Source organism: Ovis canadensis, chromosome 13 (assembly GCF_042477335.2).
Source record: "Ovis canadensis isolate MfBH-ARS-UI-01 breed Bighorn chromosome 13, ARS-UI_OviCan_v2, whole genome shotgun sequence".
In the NCBI taxonomy this organism is placed as follows: Eukaryota; Metazoa; Chordata; class Mammalia; order Artiodactyla; family Bovidae; genus Ovis; species Ovis canadensis.
The window spans coordinates 71,494,530-71,519,170 of record NC_091257.1 but is presented as its reverse complement, the minus strand read 5'-3'; positions in this window follow the sequence as shown (position 1 = coordinate 71,519,170).

Sequence of the window (24,641 nt, the reverse complement as noted above, 5' to 3'; positions counted from 1 at the left end):
TGATTGCAGCCATGAAATTCAAAGACGCTTACTCCTTGGAAGAAAAGTTATGACCAACCTAGATATCCTATTTAAAAGCAGAGACATTACTTTGCCAACAAATGTCCGTCTAGTCAAGGCTATGGTTTTTCCAGTGGTCACGTATGGATGTGAGAGTTGGACTGTGAAGAAAGCTGAGCGCAGAAGACATGATGCTTTTGAACTGTGGTGTCGGAGAAGACTCTTGAGAGTCCTTTGGACTGCAAGGAGATGCAAGCAGTCCATCCTAAAGTAGATCAGTCCTGGGTGTTCATTGGAGGGACTGATGCTGAAACTGAAACTCCAAAACTTTGGCCACCTGATGCGAAGAGCTGACTCATTGGAAAAGACCCTGATGCTGGGAAAGATTGAGGGCAGGAGGAGAAGGGGACGACAGAGGATGAGATGGTTGGATGGCATCACCAACTCTGTGGACGTGGGATTGGGTGGACTCCAGGATTTGGTGATGGACAGGGAGGCCTGGCGGGCTACGGTTCATGGGGTCACAAAGAGTCGGACCCGACTGAGTGACTGAACTGAACTACTCAGGACAGAACAGTTCTGGATTGATGGACTTGTGTTCAGTTTACAGAAAAGAGGGTTCCTTCATACCCTTTCCCAGGTCTGCCTGTTGCTGGTGTCTTACATTTCTCTGGTGCCTTTGTTATAATTAAGAAACCAACATGGAGTATTTATGTCAATCAAACTCAGACCTGACTCAACTTCGTTGTCCTTCTCCTGGTCAGGGATCCCATCTAGGACACCACTGCGTGTTAGTCTTCAAGTCTCTCAAGGCACCTCTGGGCCATAATGGTGTCGCCTACTTCCCCTGTTTCTGATGACCTGGACATCTCAGGGCAGCGGCCAGGTGTTTTGCAGGATGTCCTTTAGTGTGGATTTGTCTGATGTTTTTCACATGGTTGGACTGAAGTTATGAGTTTTATGGGAGAAACCGACAGAGACGAAGTGACTTTCTCATTATATCAGAGTGAACGCAGTCAACATGACTTGATTACTGATGAAGTGAACCTTGGTCACCTGCCAAATATTGGAGGGATTTAGTGTGGGAGGTGACCTGGTCTGTCACACTGCTTCAAAAGGTCACCTGGACCAGATGAATGGGATTGTGGTGTGAGAAGAAACAGTAGGACGAGAGCCAAGGTGTGCTCGGGGACAGTGCGACCAACTGGGCCTGAGGCAGATTCATGTGGGGGGTTGTGGTGAGGCTATGAGGCGCTCTGAGTGCCACAGGAGGGGGTTTGAGTTTGATCCTGGTAGTTTGCAAAGGATGGGTCCCGAGTTCTGCCTTCAAATAGAACTTAGCAAAAAAAAAAAAAAGAAGAAGAAGAAGAAAGAAAAACAACCTGAAACCTAATAATGAGTTTTCTGTGATGAAGGGGAGACATTGAGTTCAGTCACTGAAGGAGCCTAGAACTCCTGGATGGAGCCCCCTAGGCAGCCCAGGGCAACTCATCAGCAAAGCATAGCTTTGGGCAAGGTGAGTGAGTGAGGGGTTGGCTTGGGGGTCATCACACAAGCAAATCCCCTTCCCTTGTTCAGGCGGGAAGTGCCTGTAGCTGGATCAAGTGGCAGAATAGAAAGGAATTCTTGGCTTCCAGAAGTGTGAGGAAGAAAAGAAAGAAGGGAGGGAGGGAAAGAAAGAGGGAAGGAGGAAAGGCAGGGAGCCTGAGTGCCTGTTGAAGGGGTGAGGGAATCAGATGATTCTGAGACTGAGGAATCAAGAGGCCAGCCCACCCTCTTGGGGAGGAAGACATGGTTATTGTTTTTTTTTTTTTTTTTAAGGCAAAGGTGGGACAAGTACATTCCTGGGGTCGACAGGCTTCATCTCCTCTCCCTGGTCTCACAGAATAATTCAGGCAGGACATCAAGACTGCAAAAGATACCCCAGATAAAACTTCAGATGGAGGTGGGCCACTGGTGAGCTGAGGTGTCCTTGAGCTTAACCTGAATGGCTCTTTCCCAGACCAGGGTTTCTCACTTGCTTGAGGGCTTTTGTGATGTCGTAGACAGAGCAGGGTAATGACCACGAATGATTGCCCAAGAGGAAATCTCGTTTAATATTTAATGTGCAATAAGAACTGTTAGCTGTAGCACTCCTTTTCCTCAGGGGCCGAGGGTGTTTATTGGCTGGGAAGTTCCAATCTAGTAATGAGATCATTATAATCCTAGCTTCCTCTGAAGGATCCTTCACACCAGAGAAAGCACTTCTCTGAGTCCTCTGCAGCTCTTTCCAACAGGAATATCCATGCCCATTTTCTCCCCTGCCCCTCACCCTCACCCCACTCCTCTTCCAGAAACTGCTCCATCTTACAGGCTTCCTCATGGTGTTCCCTGTCCATCCCATGGATTAAACACTGAGCGTCTGATTTGTACGCACACTGGTTCTGTGGGGTGTGACCAGCTGGCATGGCCCAGGGATCTCTCTGTGTTCACATCTCAGCATGTCTGGTTGTTTAATCTCTTGGAAGAGTCCAGAACAGACACTTGTTTTGCAGGTGGGTTTTGTCTCTTGCTAGGCTGTTGTGCTTCGTAGGCAGCAGGCACTGGGCCATACTGGTTGGTGGGACAGTGCATGGCTTTGTAGTTACACTGTACAGGCAGGGTGGGAGACTCTTCTGGGATGAGGGGTTAATGCATGGGCCATGAGTCTCCAGAGACAACTTTATGAGACCCTCTCAATCTGGCACATGGAGTGGAATTAGTGTCCAGAAGTGGCAGGTAGGCCTGGCTCTCGCTGTTGTGATAAAAAAACAATAATGACCATGATGCCTATGCAGGCATGGGTCTGCTGTGTGCCAGGCACGGCGCATCACCTGTCTTATCCTCAGTGGCTTCTCAACCCCGTAGAGCGGACTCTGTAGCCCCGTTGCACCGATGATGACCAGAGGCCTCAGGAGATGGCAGCCCCTTGCAGAGGGACCTGGGGGACTGTAATCCTGGCACTCACAGCAGGCCAACACCTTCTCCAGAGTGCAAGATGTCGGCCTGGGGGTGCACAGCGCAGTGGCTCCCACTGACTTCGGAATGAAAGAGTCAGGACCCCAGCAAATACGACCTCTCGAACCCTGGGCTTTCCTTTGTTCTTATTCCGCTCCAAGTCAGGTCAACCCGCACTGACTGAGCCAAACAGTGAGCACGTCTGGGACGAGCTCTGAGTCCAGTAACTGTCACTCCAGCAGGCTTTGCAGGGACAGAGTCATCTGTATGTGCCAGACTCAGCGCTGCTCTCATTACGATAATTGCCCTCACTGCACAAGCAATCAAGGCCCTCGGCGTGTGCGGGCACGTGTGCCCCAATTAGTTATATCCTTTACCTAAGACAATGTTAATATTTGACAGCGGCCCTAAAAATTAAACTTAAATAATTATATAAGCAGAATTAAGATAGCATAATATTACCAATCAGAGTAACATGGCTTCACAATCCAGTGCGATGTCATGTGAATCTACCAATTAGGCAGTGCATCAGAGGGTAAGCAACATCCTTTATTGCTTGCCTTAAATAATTTAAAATCTCTCCGGTCCATGAGCAAACAGCTGTCTCTCGTATCTGAGACTGCCCCTTGTGTCCAGATTAGGATAACTCGATGGCACTACCTGGTGTGTCTGCAGGTGCCTGGTGTCAGGGCAGAGACACAAGGGATGGTGGGAGGGAAGACCAGCTGTTTGCTGAGAAGCTGGAGGTCAGGGACACAACCTTTGAAGTGGCCTGGGAATAGGTGGGGCTAGGATTTGCTGACGGAGAAGGCAATGGCACCCCACTCCAGTACTCTTGCGTGGAAAATCCCATGGATGGAGGAGTCTGGTAGGCTGCAGTCCATGGGGTCGCTAAGAGTCGGACATGACTGAATGACTTCACTTTCAATTTTCACTTTCATGCATTGGAGAAGGTAATGGCAACCCACTCCAGTATTCTTGCCTGGAGAATCCCAGGGACAGGGGAGCCTAGTGGGCTGCCGTCTATGGGGTCACACAGAGTCGGACACGACTGAAGCGACTTAGCAGCAGCAGCAGTAGCAGCAGGATTTGCTGAATGCTGTGCTCCAGTGCTTTAAGCCAACCTTTTTCACTCTCCTCTTTCACTTTCATCAAGAGGCTTTTTAGTTCCTATTCACTTTCTGTCATAAGAGTGGTGTCACCTGCACGTCTGAGGTTATTGGTATTTCTCCCAGCAATCTTGATTCCAGCTTGTGCTTCTTCCAGCCCAACGTTTCTCATGATGCACTCTGCATATAAGTTAAATAAGCAGGGTGACAGTATACAGTCTTGACATACTCCTTTTCAGAAAACGAAGTTCATGGCATCTGGTCCCATCACTTCATGGGAAATAGATGGGGAAACAGTGGAAACAGTGTCAGATTTTATTTTGGGGGGCTCCAAAATCACTGCAGATGGTGACTGCAGCCATGAAATTAAAAGACACTTACTCCTTGGAAGGAAAGTTATGACCAACCTAGATAGCATATTCAAAAGCAGAGACATTACTTTGCCAACAAAGGTCCATCTAGTCAAGGCTATGGTTTTTCCAGTAGTCATGTATGGATGAGAGAGTTTGACTGTGAAGAAAGCTGAGCACTGAAGAATTGTTGCTTTTAAACTGTGGTGTTGGAGAAGATTCTTGCGTGTTCCTTGGACTGCAAGGAGATCCAACCAGCCCATTCTAAAGGAGATCAGCCCTGGGTGTTCTTTGGAAGGAATGATGCTAAAGCTGAAACTCCAGTACTTTGGCCACCTCATGTGAAGAGTTGACTTATTGGAAAAGGCTCTGATGCTGGGAGGGATTGAGGGCAGGAGGAAAAGGGGACGACAGAGGATGAGATGGCTGGATGGCATCACTGACTCCATGGACATGAGTTTGAGTGAACTCCGGGAGTTGATGATGGACAGAGAGGCCTGGTGTGCTGTGATTCATGGGGTCACAAAGAGTCGGACATGACTGAGCAACTGAACTGAACTGAACTGTGCTCTGGTGAGAAGTTCCAAGATGGCATAAAGATTCTGTCCTCTAGAAGCCAAGCCCTGTTACCCACGGAGCAACATTGCCTGTGTGCCATGAAGACAGGTGTAAGCAGGTGTGGAGCAGAGTGATCTCAGAGATCATCAATCTGTGCTGAGCAGGCAAACAGAAGAGCTAAATGGGATGACTATCACCAAGATTCATGTCCTGGGTTTTCTGATTCATTTTTTTGTGAATTTCATTAAGTAATCAAAATACTAAGCATGAAACTTGGGTACACTGTCACCAAGTGGCAGCATTCACTCTTTCAAAAGTACGCTTTGTTCCGCAGCAAGATATTCTGGCTGCAGAGCAGGGGCAAGGCAGACAGTGTCCCTGGCATCACGGAGCCTGGAGGCTAATGGGATGGCAGGGACTTAGATCTTATAATCTGCAGTGAGATATAGCTAGCTTTCAATGATACACTGATAGTTAACAGGGGAAAAAAACCTGCTTAATCTAAGTCAAAGCAATAGCTGTTAGAAAAAGTGGAAAATAAATATTAAAATAGTTATTAAGTAAATGAAAATAATATGATGTTTAGTTATAAAATTAACTAGTGCTTCCCAGTGGTCAAATCAGTCTGCCAAAGCAGGAGACACAAGAGATGAGGGTTTGATCCCTGGGTTGGGAAATCCCCTGGAGTAGGAAATGGCACCCCTACTCAGTATTCTTGCCTGGAAAATTCCACTGGCAGAGAGGCCCGGTGGGCTATAGACCATGGGGCCACAAACAGTTGGACACGACTGAGCACATAAAATCAAGTAGAGGTTTTCAAGTATCTTCAAGCTTTGAGTAACCAACATTATATGAGGCAGGAAAAATAATGAGTACAGAAAATAAAAAGAGCTTTTCTGTTTGAGATGGAAATGGGGATATAGGGGAATCCCTTCCAACATGACCAGTTGTTGAGGGCATAACAGAACACAGCTGGCAAAGTGTGAACACATAGCGAGTGTTTCCATGCCCCATGGCCCACAAGCCCAGACTGCAGTTTGTTACGAATCAGTCTCAAGTGCAAACTTCAGAAATCAGTCTTGTTACTTTTTTCTTTACACATCCATTCAAACAGTTCCTCCTTGCCCATGCCCCCAACTTCAGTCCCCTTGGAGTCTATTTTTCAGTGAAAGAAAAAGAAGGAAAATAAAGTCTTGAAATGGCCAGTGCAACTGGGAATGAGAAAACATTGTGACTACTTGTGTCCCTTTTTGAGCAGAAGGAGGTGATCTTTCACTCTCCTCCTCTCTTTCTTGGTCTAATAGCTTTCATTCTGTAAAGTATTATGTAGAATGAAAACTTAGAGCATTTGGAAAGTAAAGAAAATAAAGAATTAACGGTCAAAATCCTCCATCTTATTGACAACACCTGTAATTTGTTGTAATTCTTTCCAGTAATTTTCCTCAATGTTTATTATTAATCAGGTATTTGCAATCATACTAAAATTTTGAGTTATGATTTTTACCTTAAATATATCTTAAAATTTGTATTTGCAGGTGGCTGAGTTTCTTCAGAAAACGTATTTTAAAGGGCAAATTGCTGTGTCCTTAGGATCAGTTTACATAACCATTCTTTGACATCTATTTTGCTTCCATTTATTTGGAGATGAAGGCAGTGGTGAATATCATTCCCTTTCTATTTAAAACAACAGCCATCAGGACAGACTTCAGATGTCTGATTGCAGGGCCCCAATGATATGAAGATTTATAATAACTCCTCAATGTGTTAACTGGTACTTTCCAACTCATTGTCATTATTTATTATTATTATTCCCATTTGCTGGCTTAGCAGATGCTTCCAGAAACACACAAGAATGCCAACTTCACTACACTGTTGCCAGCACCAGATATTTCCACTACATACATTTTAACACTAGTTTAATAGTCAAAAGGGACTTGCTGCTTGTTTTAACTTCTGTTCCCTTGTGTAACAGTCAGGCGGAACATTCCTATCCCCTGGAGAGGGCAGAAGCATCACGTCTCCAGGAAGCCCCTCATGGCAGCTGCTCTCCCCCCTGCTCCTGTAGGAAGCTGCCCCGGCCTCTGCATCTGTTAATCACTCCCAGTATCACACATGTGTGTGCCTTCATCACCACACATTTGTTCCACACTCTGCTTCATCATGAGGCTGTCCATGACCTTTCTCTGTCCTTGCTGGAGTCCCAGCTCTGGGGGTCGGGGTGTGGTGTGGGGAGACAGATACAGAGAAGCTATCTCTCAATTCTCGAGTGACAGACTGTCAGGACAAATGTTCCAATGTACTCCCCACATCCCCCGTAACTATAAGGTTATTTTCTACCTCTGTAACTCTGGCTTTTGTAGGTAAGTCCACTTGTAACCTTTTTTGGGGGGGTCACATATAAGCAGTATCATGTGGTATCTGTCTTTCTCTGATGCACTTCGCGCAGACTGAGAATCTCTGGGTCCAGCCATGTTGCTGTATGAACTATTTGGTGCTGTTAGAGCTTGGTTTGAAGGGAGTCAGTGGATCAGTTTCTGAGCTAGGAAGCTGTTTTCGGTATTTGGCATCACTTGCAACTTCTCAATCCTCCAGGGCAGTGGTTCTCATACTTTTAGTAAGAATCAGCATCACCTGCCAGAATTGTGAAACTGCAGATCCCCGCGCCCATCCCCAGAGTTTCTGACTCAGTGGTCCGGGGGGAGGGCTGAGAAGCTGCAGTTCTAACACATTCCCAGGTGATGCTGATGCTGCTGGTCTGCGGACCACGGTTTGAGACGTGCTGCTTCTATCTATAGAAAATTTACCATTTGCCATGTGTTCCGCTAACCACTTAGCTTGCATTATCTTCATCTTTGGAGCAGGCTTATAAAGGCACTATTGACAGCTTAATTTCTGAGATGAGGCATCTGGGGGTAACAGAGGGTAAGAACCTCTTTAAGCTGGTATAGTTGGCGACTGGCACAGTGGAGCCTGAACTCCCTGTCTTTGGCTCTAGCGCTGAGCTCTGAACAACTCTGCCTTCTTGGTTCATCCACTCATATCATTAGGAACTCTTGACCTTGATAATTATTGAATCCAAGTCCACCTCCAAACAACACTGGACCTCTCCACAGATACCGCAGCTACCTTAATCAGTGTCCAGGCTCCTCCCACACGTGCCTGTGACGTCACCGCTGCCATCCACTCCACTTCCCCAGGGGTCACGATCACCCAGCATGCTGTCACGTTACTGCTGTTAATGTCATCTGTGCAGATCAGTGTAGCGTACACATGGTTTTCTCTTAGTTTCTCTGCTGCCTTCTTGATGCTTTTCCTTTCTTTACATCAATCCACGTTTCGGATCTCGTCCATCTTCCTTCTGCCTCAATAACTTTGAACATTACTTGCCTGGTTTGTCTGCAGGTGATGAATTTCCTCCATTCTTGTTTATGGGAGAACTTATTTCTCCTTTATTTCCAAAGGACAACTTTTCTGGATATAGAAAGTATTTTTTCCCTTGCTTTTTTTTTTTTTTTTTTAAATTTATTTATTTTTTTTTAATTTTAAAATCTTTAATTCTTACATGCGTTCCCAAACATGACCCCCCCTCCCACCTACCTCCCCACAACATCTCTCTGGGTCATCCCCATGTACCAGCCCCAAGCATGCTGCACCCTACGTCAGACATGGACTGGCGATTCAATTCTTACATGATAGTATACATGTTAGAATTCCCGAAGACATACGGATGGCTAACAAACACATGAAAAGATGCTCAACATCACTCATTATTAGAGAAATGCAAATCAAAACCACAATGAGGTACCACTTCACACCAGTCAGAATGGCTGCAATCCAAAAATCTGCAAGCAATAAATGCTGGAGAGGGTGTGGAGAAAAGGGAACCCTCCTACACTGTTGGTGGGAATGCAAACTAGTACAGCCACTATGGAGAACAGTGTGGAGATTCCTTAAAAAATTGCAAATAGAACTCCCTTATGACCCAGCAATCCCACTTCTGGGCATACACACCGAGGAAACCAGAATTGAAAGAGACACATGTATCCCTTGCTTTTAATACTAGATACTTTGTTTCATTCTCTGGCTAGCTTCAGTTCAGTTCAGTTCCGTGGTCACTTAGTTGTGTCCGACTCTTTGCGACCCCATGAATCACAGCACGCCAGGCCTCCCTGTCCATCACCAACTCCCAGAGTTCACTCAGATTCACGTCCATCGAGTCAGTGATGCCATCCAGCCATCTCATCCTCTGTTGTCCCCTTCTCCTCCTGACCCCAATCCCTCCCAGCATCAGAGTCTTTTCCAATAAGTCAACTCTTCACATGAGGTGGCCAAAGTACTGGAGTTTCAGCTTTAGCATCATTCCTTCCAAAGAAATCCCAGGGTTGATCTCCTTCAGAATGGACTGGTTGGATCGCCTTGCAGTCCAAGGGACTCTCAAGAGTCTTCTCCAACACCACAGTTCAAAAGCATCAATTCTTCGGCACTCAGCCTTCTTCACAGTCCAACTCTCACATCCATATATGACCACAGGAAAAACCATAGCCTTGACTAGACGGATCTTAGTAGGCAAAGTAATGTCTCTGCTTTTGAATATGCTGTCTAGGTTGGTCATAACTTTTCTTCCAAGGAGTAAGCGTCTTTTAATTTCATGGCTGCAGTCACCATCTGCCATGATTTTGGAGCCCAAAAAAATAAAGTCTGACACTGTTTCCACTGTTCACTGTGATTCTCAAGTAAGGGTTTTTTCTTTGTATTTTGTTTTCCCTCCTTTTTCTGCTCTGTCTTGTTTCCAGATTTTCTGTTTGTCTTTGGCTTTCTGGAGTTTGAATATGATATGGCTAGGTGTAGCAGTTTTAGGCATTTGTCATTTATTTTTGGAAAGTTCTTAGCCATTATTACTTCAAATTCTTCTGCTCTGTTTCTCTTTCCCTGATATTCTAATGATGCATCTGTCAAGAGTTTAGACGTTTTCCCACAGTTCTTAGTATTCTGTTCTGGTTTTGTTGCTGCTGTTATTGTTCATTCTTTTTTCTTTTCAGGCTGGAAAGTTTCTGTCAATATATCTTCAAGTTTCCTGATTTCTTCCTCAGCTCTATCCACCAAAGGCATTCTCCATTTTTTTTTTTTAAAGTTTTAAAACTTCTAGTATTTCCGTTAGATCCTTTTTGAGTGTTTACATCTCTCTGCTTATATTACCAATCTGTTTTTGCATGGTATATACTTTTTATCAGAGACTATAACATATTAACCAGAGTTGTTTACAGGGCCTGGTCTGATGATCGGAAGTGACAGGAACTGGGAGCAGGAAGTGAGGTGAACGAGCTTCAGGGTGAGGGTTTAATGTCCTCTGGCTCGGTCAGAGTGTGCTTCATGCTTGCAGTAGCCACGGTGTCCCAGGCTGCAGATTTCTCTGGTGCCCTTGTTTTAGTCTGCTCTCTTGATTTTGAGTTTCTCTAAATCTGTCAAAGAGCCTCTGTGTTGCAGTTCTTGAAGCTATAATCCAGCTCCTATACTGGAGCCCTGTTGGCATGGTGAAGAGGTGTGGGGGTTGGGAGTGTTCTGTAATCCTCGGGTAAATTCCAGTCTGCTCTGGCTGCAGCATTCCCAGCCTCTTCTCTGTAGCCTGCCCCTCACTGTTTTCACCCTGTCAGGTGACACCGGAAGGTAGAAGGGCTCATCCCAATGGGGTAGTTTGGGGGCAGACTCCCTCCCTTGTAGAGTGGGCCTTTGTTATGGGCCTGCGTATTTCAGGGATTATCCTTCCCCTCTGCTGTTAGAATAGGAGGGGGCCTTTTTAGGGTTTAAATCATGAGAACCTGGCAGGGAGTGTTCCTCGAGATAAAGTCTACCAGAGCCTGCAGCCCAGGAGTGTCTTACTCTCCAGCCAGCACACACTCGGCTCACAGCAATGTGTCAGAATCACCACCTAAGAGTGTCTCGCAGTGAGCAGACCTCAGCTGAATCTCTGGATCATCTGCTTCTCCAGATTTCAGGCTGTGATATGGGAAAGGATATGGGTGTGTTTCCTCAACACACAGAGATTAAGGTATATTATCAAGAATGTTCTGAAGACTTTTTCCACTCCTTCTTCCCTTCTCCTCATGGCAACCCTATCCCTGGATCTATAATAGAACCCTCGCCATGAGCAGTTGTGAGGTCACAAACGCTGGCAATCCGCAAATGACGTGTAAGTTGTAAGACAGTCTGGAGGTCCTTATCTGTCTGCATGTTCTGTTTGGTTGAGAGGAATAAAACTATTAGAATCTGGATGAGTTCTGTTTATATTCCATTAACTGTCACGTCATGGGTGCTTCTTCAATGTGGGACTGTCCAACACTGACTGTGGAAAGGAATGGGCCCTTCCTGAAACCCCTGCTCCAGGTGAGGGGGTGAGACCATTAATGGTGTTTGGAAGCCTCCCCTCTGGTCTCCCTGAGGGATGAGGTTTTCAGCTGATTTACCTAAACAGCTATGTTCAGTGAGAAGGCAGACTGGATTGCTAGAGTTTTTAAAATATGCTGTTTCAGGAGGAAAGACAGGGCAATTCCAGGTGCTGTGGACGTAGTGAACCTGACTCAGATGGTGACGGCAGCTCTTTCTGATGCATAACTCGCCACTGAAGATGCCAAGGAAGCATTTGTCCGGGACTCCGGCTTCCCAGACAGGAAGGCTGTGTTTTGACTAACTGTGCTCTCTAATGAGAGCCCAGACACAGGTCCTCTGGTACACTGTGCGAAGTACATGGCCTTGAAAAAACCCCAGGTGCTGAGAGTCCATCTGGCTCCCCAGGTATGTCTGCCAGCTTATTCTGCACGCTGCCCCAACACCAAAATGGCTTGTTTTACACCAGCCAAGCGTCATGGCAGTGACCCAGACGGAGCAGAGAAAGCCACATACGCTTATTTTGGATGTGTCTGACCAACATGCTTTGGGAGGGCATAAACAATTTGACATGTTATTGAATTTTCTGCTTTTATTCAGCTGTTTAACTGATCTGTCCATTTGGATGTCACCTGATGCTCAAGTTTATTGTATACGTCCTAAATAACATTACTGGATGTTAATTCCTATAACCGATTTCTCCAGCATTTTCTCCATCTGCTTGCCCACTGTTTCTCTCTCTGCAGTGGGCTTTTCCCAGAGTTTCAGGTGACAGTCTCCCTCCCATTCTCCAAGGCCCACCATAAATGTCATCTGCTCAAACAGTCTTTTCTTGACCATCTGCTTGAACTTTTGTAAACAAAAGGAGGATTTGCTCTCTCTGCTTGAGCTGGATCAATTTTCTACCCCTGGGTTCAGACTTCAGCCATTGGCTTCATAGATTCTCAGGCCATCAGACTTAGACTGGGACTCACCATTGGCTTTTCTGGGTCTTCAGCTTGTAGACAATAGACTATGGAGCTTCTCAACCTCCATAATCATGTGTTGTTGTTGCTAGTCATTAAGTTGTATCTGACTCTTTGTGACCCCGTAGACTATAGCCCGCCAGGCTCCTCTATCCCTGGGATTTCCTAGGCAAGAATACTAGAGCCGGTTGCCATTTCCTTCTCCAAGGGATCTTCTTGACCCAGCAACTGAACTGGAGTCTCCTGCGTTGCAGGTGGATTCTTTACCACTGAGCCACTAGGAAAGCCACACTCATGTGAGCCAACCTGATAACAAATCTCTTTACATATCTATATATCCTGGCTATTTATCTGTCTCTTGTTGATTCTAACCCCGACTAACAGTGATTCAGGTTACATAAGATCTCAGGATGGGGTCCCAGTCTGATAGGGTTGGCCTTATAAGAGGAAGAGAGAGCTCTCTCTTTCTCTGTCCAAGTGCATAAACTGAAGAAATGTCACATGAACACACAGGGGAAAAAGCTGTGCACGAGTAGAAACAGATCTCACCAGGAACCAGCCCTGCTGGCACCCCGATCTTGGACTTCAAAGCCTCCAGAACTGTAAGAAAATAACTTTAATTTGTTTAAGCCACCCAGCCTATGGTATTTTGAATGACAGCTGAGTGGACTAAGAGACCACCCAATATGAAGTAGCCACTGTCTTCCTCAGCCTAGCACCTCAAGTTTTCCTTCACAGCATCCATCACAATCTCTGGCGGTTTTGCTTATGGTCTGCCTGGATGGGTCTCAGGAGGGCAGGGACAGTGGCTCTGTCATGTCTTACAGTGGCTTTTCCAGGCCTCATTCACCTCCCATGATCCTCCCACTCCCTGCCCTGTGAGAATAGTGCTAGGCTACGATAGGGAACAATGCAGGCTTACTGAAAAAAGATTTTGAGAATGTGGATCCAGTTTAGTGTTAATACTTCCTATATTTGCAAAAGGTTGGACAATATTCCAAACACCCACGTGATCTCAGTAGATCCTCCCAGGAACCCTCTGAAGTGGTAGGCAGGGCATCAGGACATCCACATTTCTGTTTCATTTTAGGAGGAGAACATTCGAAGCAACTTGAATGCTTAGTTTTCTGTGTGAAGAGGGTGCTTTGTGGATCTGTTTCATAATTAACAGAGAAAGATAAAAACAGGTAGTGAGAGAGAGAAACAGGTAAAGATATAATGAGCAAGAGAGGGAAAAAAAAAAAAAGAAAGCAAGTAGGCAGAAAATCCAGGAGGCAGCTAGCAGAAAGGCAGAAACCAGGATGGAGAGTGAGGGTGTTTGTGGAGAGGGAGTGGGGAGTTCAGAAACTTGCTGTGGGAGGGAGCAGGGACCAGGCCTCTTATACCAGGATGCCTGGGGCATCAACTAGAACACAACCTCTGATGGCAGTCTCTGCTGCTGTTCGCTCTGCTGAAATGAAAGTCTGGAGACTATGGCCTTCTTGGTCACATCCTCACCTTGGGTTGGATATTTGTAAGCACTTAATGTTTGCAATCGGAGAAGGCAATGGCACCCCACTCCAGTACTCTTGCCTGGAAAATCCCATGGATGGAGGAGCCTGGTAGGCTGCAGTCCATGGGGTTGCCAAGAGTTGGACATGACTGAATGACTTCACTTTCACTTTTCACTTTCATGCATTGGAGAAGGAAATGGAAACCCACTTCAGTGTTCTTGCCTGGAGAATCCCAGGGACGGGGGAGCCTGGTGGGCTGCCGTCTATGGGGTCACACAGAGTCGGACATGACTGAAGTGACTTAGCAGCAGCAGCAATGTTTGCAATAATGGCCAACTGGTGCCAGGCCCCATGTCCTGAATTCCATGACCATGAGGATAATTCTTAATTAAACAGCTTTTTCTTAGCATAGTGGCCAACTCTGGGAAGAAGATGCTCCAAATCAGATGACCTCCTGTGTTTAGGAGCTGAGCTCACTCACAGACTGAAAACAGATATGCAGAAGCCGTGGTGAACTGCAGGCCTTCCCTCCATTTCCACACCTGTTGCCTGTGTCTTGGTCACCCTCTCCACTTCTGAGAAATACTTTCTATCTGGCTTCACTGGATGACAGGCCAACCATGGAGATCACGCGGGCCCCCTAAATGCTTAGTGTTCAGTGGGTGCAGGCACACACACTCACTGCCCAGACATATGACCTCACTTTGTAAATAGTAAAAGCACCCGTTCACTTCTTTTCGCTTGGCTTTCCAGGGTAGAAATCTTATAAAGCCCAAGTGCCCAAAAGTAGATCTGTGGGGGATTCCAATAATCTGGATGACAGGCATCATGGTGATCCTTCTGACATTAATTAGGAGGATACTTTGATTTCTAAACTAGGACATTTTTTTTTTTGTGAGATCACCCATGTATGTTCCCAATTCCTTTTGCTTTAAAAAATGAAGATAATTTGACCTCTCTTCCAAAAGCAGAACATCTCCTAAAATTCTCTGTGCTGCCTAGTCCCTGTTGGCCACAATTTGCTCAGGAAATGAGTCAGGATTGGCCCCTACTTAGCATAATGTGGGAGGTGGCCAGCAGGAAGGAAAACAAAGTGGAAACAGACCCTCCTTGCTGACAGGGATGGAGTGATGCTGCAACTCAATGGCATCAAGCCATTTACACTCTCTGATATTTAAATGAGCTGCTGCTGCTGCTGCTAAGTCGCTTTAGTCGTGTCTGACTGTGCGACCCATAGAGCATGAATTAAAAAGTGAAGCAGATGAGAGAAATCCACTAAGCTGGATTAGCATTGAACTCCAGTCAAGACCATCATCTATGGTCATTAGATCTGGCTGTGAGTAGGACAAAAAGTAAAATAAAGTCTGGTTTCTGCTTCTCACATCTGTGCTGTGTGCTTAGTTGCTCAGTTGTGTCCGACTCTTTGTGACCCTGTCGACTGTAGCCCACCAGGCTCTGCTGTCCACAGAGATCCTCCAGGCAAGAATACTGGAGTGGGTTGCCATGCCCTCCTCCAGGGGATCTTTCTAACCCAGGGATCGAACCTAGGTCTCCCGCATTGCAGCAGATTCTTTACCATCTGAGCCACCAGGGAAGTCCACTACATTAATCTAAATTACCTGAGAAGATTTAAAACAATCTTTTAAGTGGCATTGGACAGTGGGCCTCAGGTGGAAGCTTTCAAGCAAGAACCATCCACCGTCCTGTCTCAACAAAAGTCCCAGATGTCTTAGTCTGAGGGTTGAAAGGGACTATCAGCTGAATTGAACTGCCCTTAAAAACCCCCACAGGAGGTGGAGTGGCTTATGCGAGAAGACCATTGGAGAGGGTCGTTGGGACCACCATGTTAGCTAGAATGCTGTGGCTGCTGAAGTAATTAACCATGACAATTGTGAAAGGCTGTGAGAGGAGAATTGAAGAAAAAAGAAATATTTAAATACCTCACAATGCGTGATGTTTCATTCCAGGAGCAAAGTCCAACCTGCAATCAATAGATTTCACATGAAATGAACTCAAATTGGACTAAGGCTCAGTGGGTATTTCACTTTGCCTTGGTCTTGGGTTAAGTAATTAAACTCAGCATCAGATTCTGCCTGGAAGCCAGGGCGGCTGAGCAGCAGCTAATTGTTACAGCAGCAAAATTAGCAGATGATCAAAGAAATTGTAGAATTTCTTGCACGGAATGAATATGCATGAAATTCTATCCTCTAGTCTGACAAAATGCATACAGAGGAAAATTCAGTTTAGCTAATTAAATTAAGCATAAATTAATGCATTTTTTTATTTACTAGACTGCATTAACATTTATCACGGACTTATCCTAAAATTGTGGATTGTGTGAGTTATACAGACCATGCTGGCTGGTCTGACTTTAAGTCCCTGGGCATATCATTATCTACTCTCTGCTTGAAAACTCCCAGAGACAGGGACCTCTCCACTCTTCCACTCTTCCTCTGAAGTAGAGGTGGGAAATATATTATGTTTCAGAGTATTAAGAGAATGATAATTTCTCAAATTCAAGGAAAACACTGGAGGAAGAAACAATTACAAAGAGGGGACTGCAGGAAGTGAACCTTTTAGTGATCACAAGTGGGATGAGCCAAGCAAACAGTTGTAATGTAACAAATGGGACACGGTGGGAGAGGCATCACTGCCCAGGAAAGGGCTGAGAAGTAGACCTCAGGGTTTGAAGGGTTTCTTTTCTAGCAGTGGTGGACTTCCTTTCCCTTGATTTCATCAGAGACACTGAGCTTATTGCAAATGGTAATGAGGATGACAAGCTGAACATCACAGTTTGCCTGGTTGAATGGTTTGAACCACTGGAGAAGGAAATGGCAACCCACTCCAGTATTCTTGCCTGGAGAATCCCAGGGATGGGGGAGCCTGGTGGGCTGCCGTCTACGGAGTCGCACAGAGTTGGACACGACTGAAGTGACTCAGCAGCAGCAGCAGCAGCTGCAGCAGTCTCCTACCTTGTCTTCTCCCATCATTTCCGTGACCTCTGTCTTAAATTCTACCCACTTAGCACCAAGGGGATAGACAATTATAAGTATTTTTATAATCAAGAATTACTTTACAACTATACACAGGGCTTAAGCTTTAGTTCAATAATTTTTGTCAATTGTATGTATTCATGTACTCATCACCCAAAACACACATGATCTAGAATATTTTCATCACCCCTACCCCAACCAAAGTTCCATAGTCCCCTTTCCAGTTGATCTGTTAAAAGGCAAGAACTTTCTGATTTCTGTCCCTATAGCTCAGTTTAGTTTTATTCTAGAAGCTCACATAAATGGACTGACACATAATGTATTCTTTCATGTCCATTTTTTTTGTGTGTGTGTGATTCAGCCGTGTTGTTTTGTACTAGCAGCAGTTCTTTCCTTTTTATTGACAGCGTTTCGTTTACAGCATTGGACCGTGCTTCTATCACCAGTCACATCCACAGCTGGGTCTAGTCAAGGCTATGGTTTTTTCTGTGGTCATGTATGGATGTGAGAGTTGGACTGTGAAGAAGGCTGAGCACTGAAGAATTGATGCTTTTGAACTGTGGTGTTGGAGAAGATTCTTGCGTGTTCCTTGGACTGCAAGGAGATCCAACCAGCCCATTCTGAAGGAGATCAGCCCTGGGATTTCTTTGGAAGGAATGATGCTAAGGCTGAAACTCCAGTACTTGGGCCACCTCATGTGAAGGGTTGACTCATTGGAAAAGACTCTGATGCTGGGAGGGATTGGGGGCAGGAGAAGAAGGGGATGACAGAGGATGAGATGGCTGGATGGCATCACTGACTCGATGTACGTGAATCTGAGTGAACTCCGGGAGTTGGTGATGGACAGGGAGGCCTGGCGTGCTGCAATTCATGGGGTCACAAAGAGTCGGACACGCCTGAGCAACTGAACTGAACTGAGCATTTCATTTTTGCATATGCCACTATAGTTCATCCGTTCCCCTGTTAATGAACCCTTGCCTTGTTTCCAGTTATGGGCCACTATAGCTAAGGTCTATTTCTTGTACAAGTCTTTTTCTGGACACATATTTTCTTATTTCTTGGGTAAATACCTAGGGGCAGAATTGTTGGGTCACAGAAGAGTTGTACATACAACTTTATACAAAACTTTGAACAGTTCTTCAAAGTACCATGCTACACGCCCACCAGCAATGAATGAGACTTTCAGTTGCTCCACAGCTTTGCCACAGTGAGCAACTGTCAGTCATTTATTTTGATTTCAGTCCTGTCAGCGGATGTGAAAAAGTATCTTGCTTTAATCTGAATTTTCGTAATGACTAAAGATGTTAAACATCTTTCATGTGCTTATTAGTTGTTCATTCTCTTGCGGATTGCCTATTCAAGTTGTTTCCCCACTATTTTAATTGGAGTCTTCGTCTTTTTAAAACATACTTTTAATTTTTGCTTTTTAGACATCTTATTTAAAAATCTTGACCTGTCTCATGGTTGTGAAAGTATTGTTTTCTTCTAGAAAGTATATGGTCCCAGCTTTTATCTTTAGGTAGAGAATCTATTATTATTATTTTGGTATGCAGCAAGAGGGGGTCAAGGGTCCACTCCCTGCTTCCCCCGCCTCCCCTCATCCCCGGCCCCATACAGCTATACAGTTGTTTCGGCATTACTTATCGAAAATACTTTCCTCTCCCCATTGAATGTACTTGGTCCCTTTCTCAAAACTCAATGGAGTGGTCTATTTCTAGACCTTCATTCTATTTCACTGATGTGTGTTCTATTCATATAGTTCGGTGCTTTTTTTCCTTATCACTCTATTAATCTGTTTTCTATTTCCCCCTATGATTTAGTCTTTGACTTAGGCATTATTTGGAGGTCTTCTGTTTAATTTCCAACCATTTTGAGGTTTTCTAGATGTCACTATTTTGCTGGTTCATACTATTTTGGTCAGAGAACATATTCCATATGTTTCACCCCTTTGAAGTTATACAGACTTGTTATGCCCAGCATCACTCTGCCTTGGTGAATGCTCAAGGTGCACTTGAACACCACAGCAATAGGTAGTGCTGAATGAATATTTTATGTTCTTATAGGGTTGTTCTTCAGTTTTCTAGTAACTACTGAGAGAGAACATTAAAACCTCCAACTAAGACTGTGGATTGGTCTATTTTGCTCATCTCTCTGCCAGTTGTTACTTACATTTTCTCAATCTCTTGTTATTTGCATAACATTTAGGATTGTAATATCTTTTTCATGCATGATACTTGAATAATTATAAAATAGCCCTCACTGTCCCCAGCAATATTACTTGTCTTAACGTGTTTTTTTTTGATGTTAATGTTATTTTCTTAAGTTACTTTTTTGCTTGATTTTTTAATACCAATTTACTTTCAACTTGTATGTCTATATTTTGTTTTTTTTTTCCTCCATTTTTCTACATTAATTTTATTTTTTTCCTTTTTTTCAGTTTTATTTATTTATTTTACTTTACAATATTGTATTGGTTTTGCCATACATTGACATGACTCTGCCATGGGTGTACATGTGTTCCCCATGCTGAACCCCCCTCCCACCTCCTGTTTCTAGTAAACAGTATACAATCGAGTCTCAGTATTTTTTTCCCCAAATTTGACAATGTCTGTCTTCTACATGGAATATTTAGTCTTCTAACTTTTAATGTAGTTGTCACTATAGCTGAATTTAAGCTGACTATTCTGTCATTTTCTCCTATTTGCTCCATTTATTCTTTTTTTAAATTTTTATTTATTTTTATTTTTTATTTTTAATTTTAAAATCTTTAATTCTTACGTGCGTTCCTCCTACTTTCCTATCTTCTCTTGGTTTAACTGAATATTTTTATAGTATTCTTTTTATCTTCTTTTTTAGCTCTATCTTTTGTGTTTATTTTAGCTGTTGGTTTAGATATTACAATATTCATCTTTAAATTAGCACAGACAGCTTCAAATAATATTTTACTTCATGAACAGTGTGAATCTCTTATAACCATGTAATTCCATCTATTCTCCACAATACTTGGTATTCGCACTGTCATATATTTTACTTCTATGTGTGTTATAAACCCTTCAATACTTTATTATTTTGCTTTAAACAGTTAAGGGTGGGTATCATTTCCTATAAGCCTGAACATTTTTTGAGTTTGTATATCTGTTGGATATGAATTCCCTGATTTTGTCTGTCTAAAAAATTTTCTATGTTTTTAAATTTTGAAGTATGTTTTAACTGTACAGAGCACTCTAGTTTGAATAGATGTTATTCATTTTTCTTATACCTTTAAAAACTGGAAAGCTATATGTAAAAGAATGAAATTAGGACATTCTCTAACACTGTATACAAAAACAAACTCAAAATAGACTAAAGACCTAAATATAAGACCAGATACTATAAAATTCCTAGAGGAAAATATAGGCAGAACACTCTTTGACATAAATCACAGCTTTTTTTTTTTTTTTTGGCTCTGTTTCCTAAGTGAAGTGAAGTTGCTCAGTCGTGTCCAACTCTTTGTGACCCCATGGACTGCAGCCTGCCAGGCTCCTCCATCCATGGGATTTTCCAGACAACAGTACTGGAGTGGGTTGCCATTGTCTTCTTCTGTTTCCTAAAGTGAAGGAAATACAAGCAAAAATAAACAAATGACACCTAAGTAAACTTGGAAGCCTTTGCACAGCAAGGGAAATCATTGACAAAATGAAAAGACAATGTACTAAATAGGAGAAAATATTTGATAAGGGGTTAATATCCAATATATATAATTAACTCATACAACTCAACATCAAAGAAATAAACAATCTGATTTAAAAATAGGCAGAACTGAATAGACGTTTTTCCAAAGAGGAAATGCAGATGACCAACAGGCAAATGAAAAGATGCTCAACATTGCTAATCATCAGGGAAATGCAAGTCAAATTCACACTGAGGCATCACTTCAAACCTGTCAGAGTGGCTTTCATCATAAAGAACACATATTGGCAAGGAAAGATGTGGAGAAAAGAGGACCCTCTCATACTGTTGGTGGGAATGTAAATTGGTACAGCCACTGTGGAGGTTTCTGAAAAAGCTAAAAATGAAACTATCATAAGATCCAGCAATTCTACTCTTGGATACATGTTTTAATATAAATTTATTTATTTTAATTGGAGGTTAATTACTGGACATGGAAGCAACCTAGATGTCCATCAGTAGATGAATGGATAAGAAAGCTGTGGTACATATACACAATGGAGTATTATGCAGCCATTAAAAAGAATACATTTAAATCAGTTCTAATGAGGTGGATGAAACTGGAGCCTATTATACAGAGTGAAGTAAGCCAGAAAGAAAAACACCAATACAGTATACTCTTGGATATATATTTTAAAAACCCAAAATACGAATTCAAAAAGATACAAGCACCCCAATGTTCATGGCAACATTAGTTACAATTTCCAAGACATGGATTCAACCTAAGTGTCCATCAACAGATGAATGGAGAAAGATGTGGTGAATATACACAATGGGATACTACTCAGTCATAAAAAATAATTAGAATTTGCTATTTGCAGTAACATGGATGAATTTGGAGGACATTATGCTAAGTGAAATGTCAGACAGAGACAAATACTATACGCTATCACTTAAATGTGAAATCTGAAAAATACAACAAACTAGCGAAAAAAAGAAGCAGCAGACTCACAGAGAACAAACTAGCTGTTACCTGGGTAGGGAGATGGAAGGTAGGAATGGCAACATAGGGGTAAGAAATTAAGAGGTACAAACTATTAAGTATAAAATAAGTTAAAAGGATATATTGTACAACATGGGGAATGTAGCCAGTATTTCATAACTCTAAATGAAGTATAACCTTTAAAAACTGTGAATCATTATAACTGTGATTCACATCTGTAACTTGTATAATATCATACATCAATAAAAACATGTTGCTCTACTGTTTTGGGCCTCCATCATTTCTGTTGAGATGTCAGCTTATATTCTTTCTAGCGCTGCATTGTATCTAATGTCTTTTCACCTGAGGCAAAGGGGGAAAAGAAGGAAGAAGAGGAAGGGAAGGAGGAGAAAAAAGGAGATGGAGGGAAGGAGAGAGAAAAAAGCTTGTTGTTGTTGTTGTTGAGTAGCTAAGTCATGTCCAACTCTTTGCAACCCCATGGATTGCAGCATGCCAGGCTTCCCTGTCCTTCACTATCTTCCTGAGCTTGCTTTAACTCATGTCCATTGAGTCAATGATGCCATCCAAACATCTCATCCTCTGTCACCCACTTCTTCTCCTGCTCTCAATCTTTCCCAGCATCAGGGTCTTTTCCAATGAGTTGGCTCTTTGCTTCAGGTGGCCAAATGATTGGAATTTCAGCACGAGTCCTTCCAATGCATATTCAGGGTTGATTTCCTTTAGGATTGACTGGTTTGGTCTCCTTGCAGCCCAAGGGACTCTCAGAGTCTTCTCCAGAAACACAGTTCAAAAGGATCACTTCTTTGGTGTTCAGTCTTCTTTTTGTTATCCAAACCCCTAAACCAACCATGTCTGAATACCAACCCCTTGGGCTCTCAGTTATAAGTTTATGAATTTCCTATTTTGATTTAGCTGACTTAAATTTGATTCCCATTTTGCATCTAAATGAATTTTAACCTCAAATTGATAAGCTTTTGTTCACTGACTGCATCTTAACCTATTTCTCTATGTGTTTAAAGTAAAAAGTCGGCAAGCTGAAACCAATGGTCCATATCTGGTCCAGTGTTTTTGTACAACCCATAAGCTAAGAATAAGAATGACTACTTAATTTTTAAATGGCTTAAAAATTGTATTTTTAAATTTTTAAATAGCTGAAAAAAATATTTCATGAGACGTGGAAATTGTATGAAATTCAGATTTCCATGTCCTAAATGAAGCACTGTTGGAACACAGCCATTTCCTTCCACTTATGTTATTATCTACAGCCACTTTCAGCTACATTATGCTTCAGTGAGGCAGAGTAGAGAAGTTTGACTGAGGCTACATGGCCTGTACACTTAAAATAATTACTGTCAGGCTCGCTATAGAAAAAGTTTGCTATCTGTGGTCTGAGGCATGCGGTCAGAGGCACTGACATTCAGTGGTCATTAAGGACATGACCTGCACTTAGGGAGGAGGGGGGCAGGAAGCCTCTATGTTTATTCCAGGATTGGCCCTTTAACAACGTGGGGAGAGTAACTTCACAGTTTCTTTGCCCTTCACTTTTCTTCTCCTTTCTTCATTTTGAAGCCAGTGTTTTCCAAGCTCTTCTAGGCATTCTTGAGTAGAAAGAGCACTTGCCAAAGGGTCCAAAAACTGTTTACCAGCCATGTGATCCCAGATAACCCCACCAACCTCTCTGTGCTTCGGCTTCCTCACTCATGTAGTGGGGTTATTTAATAAAGACCATTTCCAATGTTGAGTATGAGAATTAAAATGAAATCATGGCACACGTATGGTCTATAGAAATGGCCAACAACTGCTTTCTCACAATCTATTATTGTGAGAAGCAAATGAGACAGCCTTGGAAAAGAGCTAGAATGCACAGCTGAAGGAAGACGGAATGTTTTAACAATGACCACATGTTCAGTTAGAGCCTAAATGGCTCTGGATTCATTATATTTACACCCCTCTGTTTAATTTTTAACTTACTTCATATCCTTGGGAAAATTCAGAATAGTACAAAAATATATATAGTGATAATTAAGGTCCCCCATGTCCCTTAACATGGCTATTTCCTTATATATTTCAAAAGGGGTCTTTGGGAACGTCACTGGTGACTACACGCATGTGTGGTGCATGTACATTGACCCTCAACCCTTTAACCTACATCCCCAGATCTGTGCAAGTGCACTGTGACACCCTGATCTGTACCAGGCTGTGATGGCTTTGAAAAGACACATTTTCAAATTCATCAGAGATGTATATGAGACTATTTAAAGCAGTACTATTTGCAATAGTTAAAAGTGGAAAGAGCCCAGATGACTGTCAATGGGAAAAAGAGTAAAAGAATTTGTAGTATGTTTATGCGGGCTTCCCTGGTGGCTCAGTGGTAAAGAATCTGCCTGCAATGCAGGAGACCTGGGTTCAGTCCCTGGATTGGGAAGATCCCCCGGAGGAGGGCATGGCAACCCACTCCAGTATTCTTGCCTGGAGAATTCCATGGACAGAGGAGCCTGGTGGGCTATAGTCCATGGGGTTGCAAAGAGCCGGACATGACTGAAGTGACTAAGCAGGAGCAGCAGTGTATTTATGCAAAGAATATTATCCATTAATGAGCACACACAGTTCCAGTTCCAGTTCAGTCACTCAGTCGTGTCCGACTCTTTGCAACCCCATGAACTGCAGCACGCCAGGCCTCCCTGTCCATCACCAACTCCCAGAGTCCACCCAAACCTATGTCCATTGTGTCGGTGATGCCGTCCAACAATCTCATCCTCTGTCGTCCCCTTCTTCTCCTGCCCTTAATCTTTCCCAGCATCAGGGTCTTTTCCAATGAGTCAGCTCTCTGCATCAGGTGGCCAAAGTAGCGCAGTTTCAGCTTCAGCATCAGTCCCTCCAATGAACACCCATGACTGATCTCCTTTAGGATGGACTGGTTGGATCTCCTCGCAATCTAGGGGACTCTCAAGAGTCTTCTCCAACACCACAGTTCAAAAGCATCAATTCTTCAGCGCTCAGCTTTCTTTATAGTCCAACTCTCACATCCATATATGACTACTGGAAAAACCATAGCCTTGACTAGACAGACCTTTGCTGGCAAAGTAATGTCTCTGCTTTTTAATATGCTATCTAGGTTGGTCATAACTTTCCTTCCAAGGAGCAAGCATCTTTTAATTTCATGGC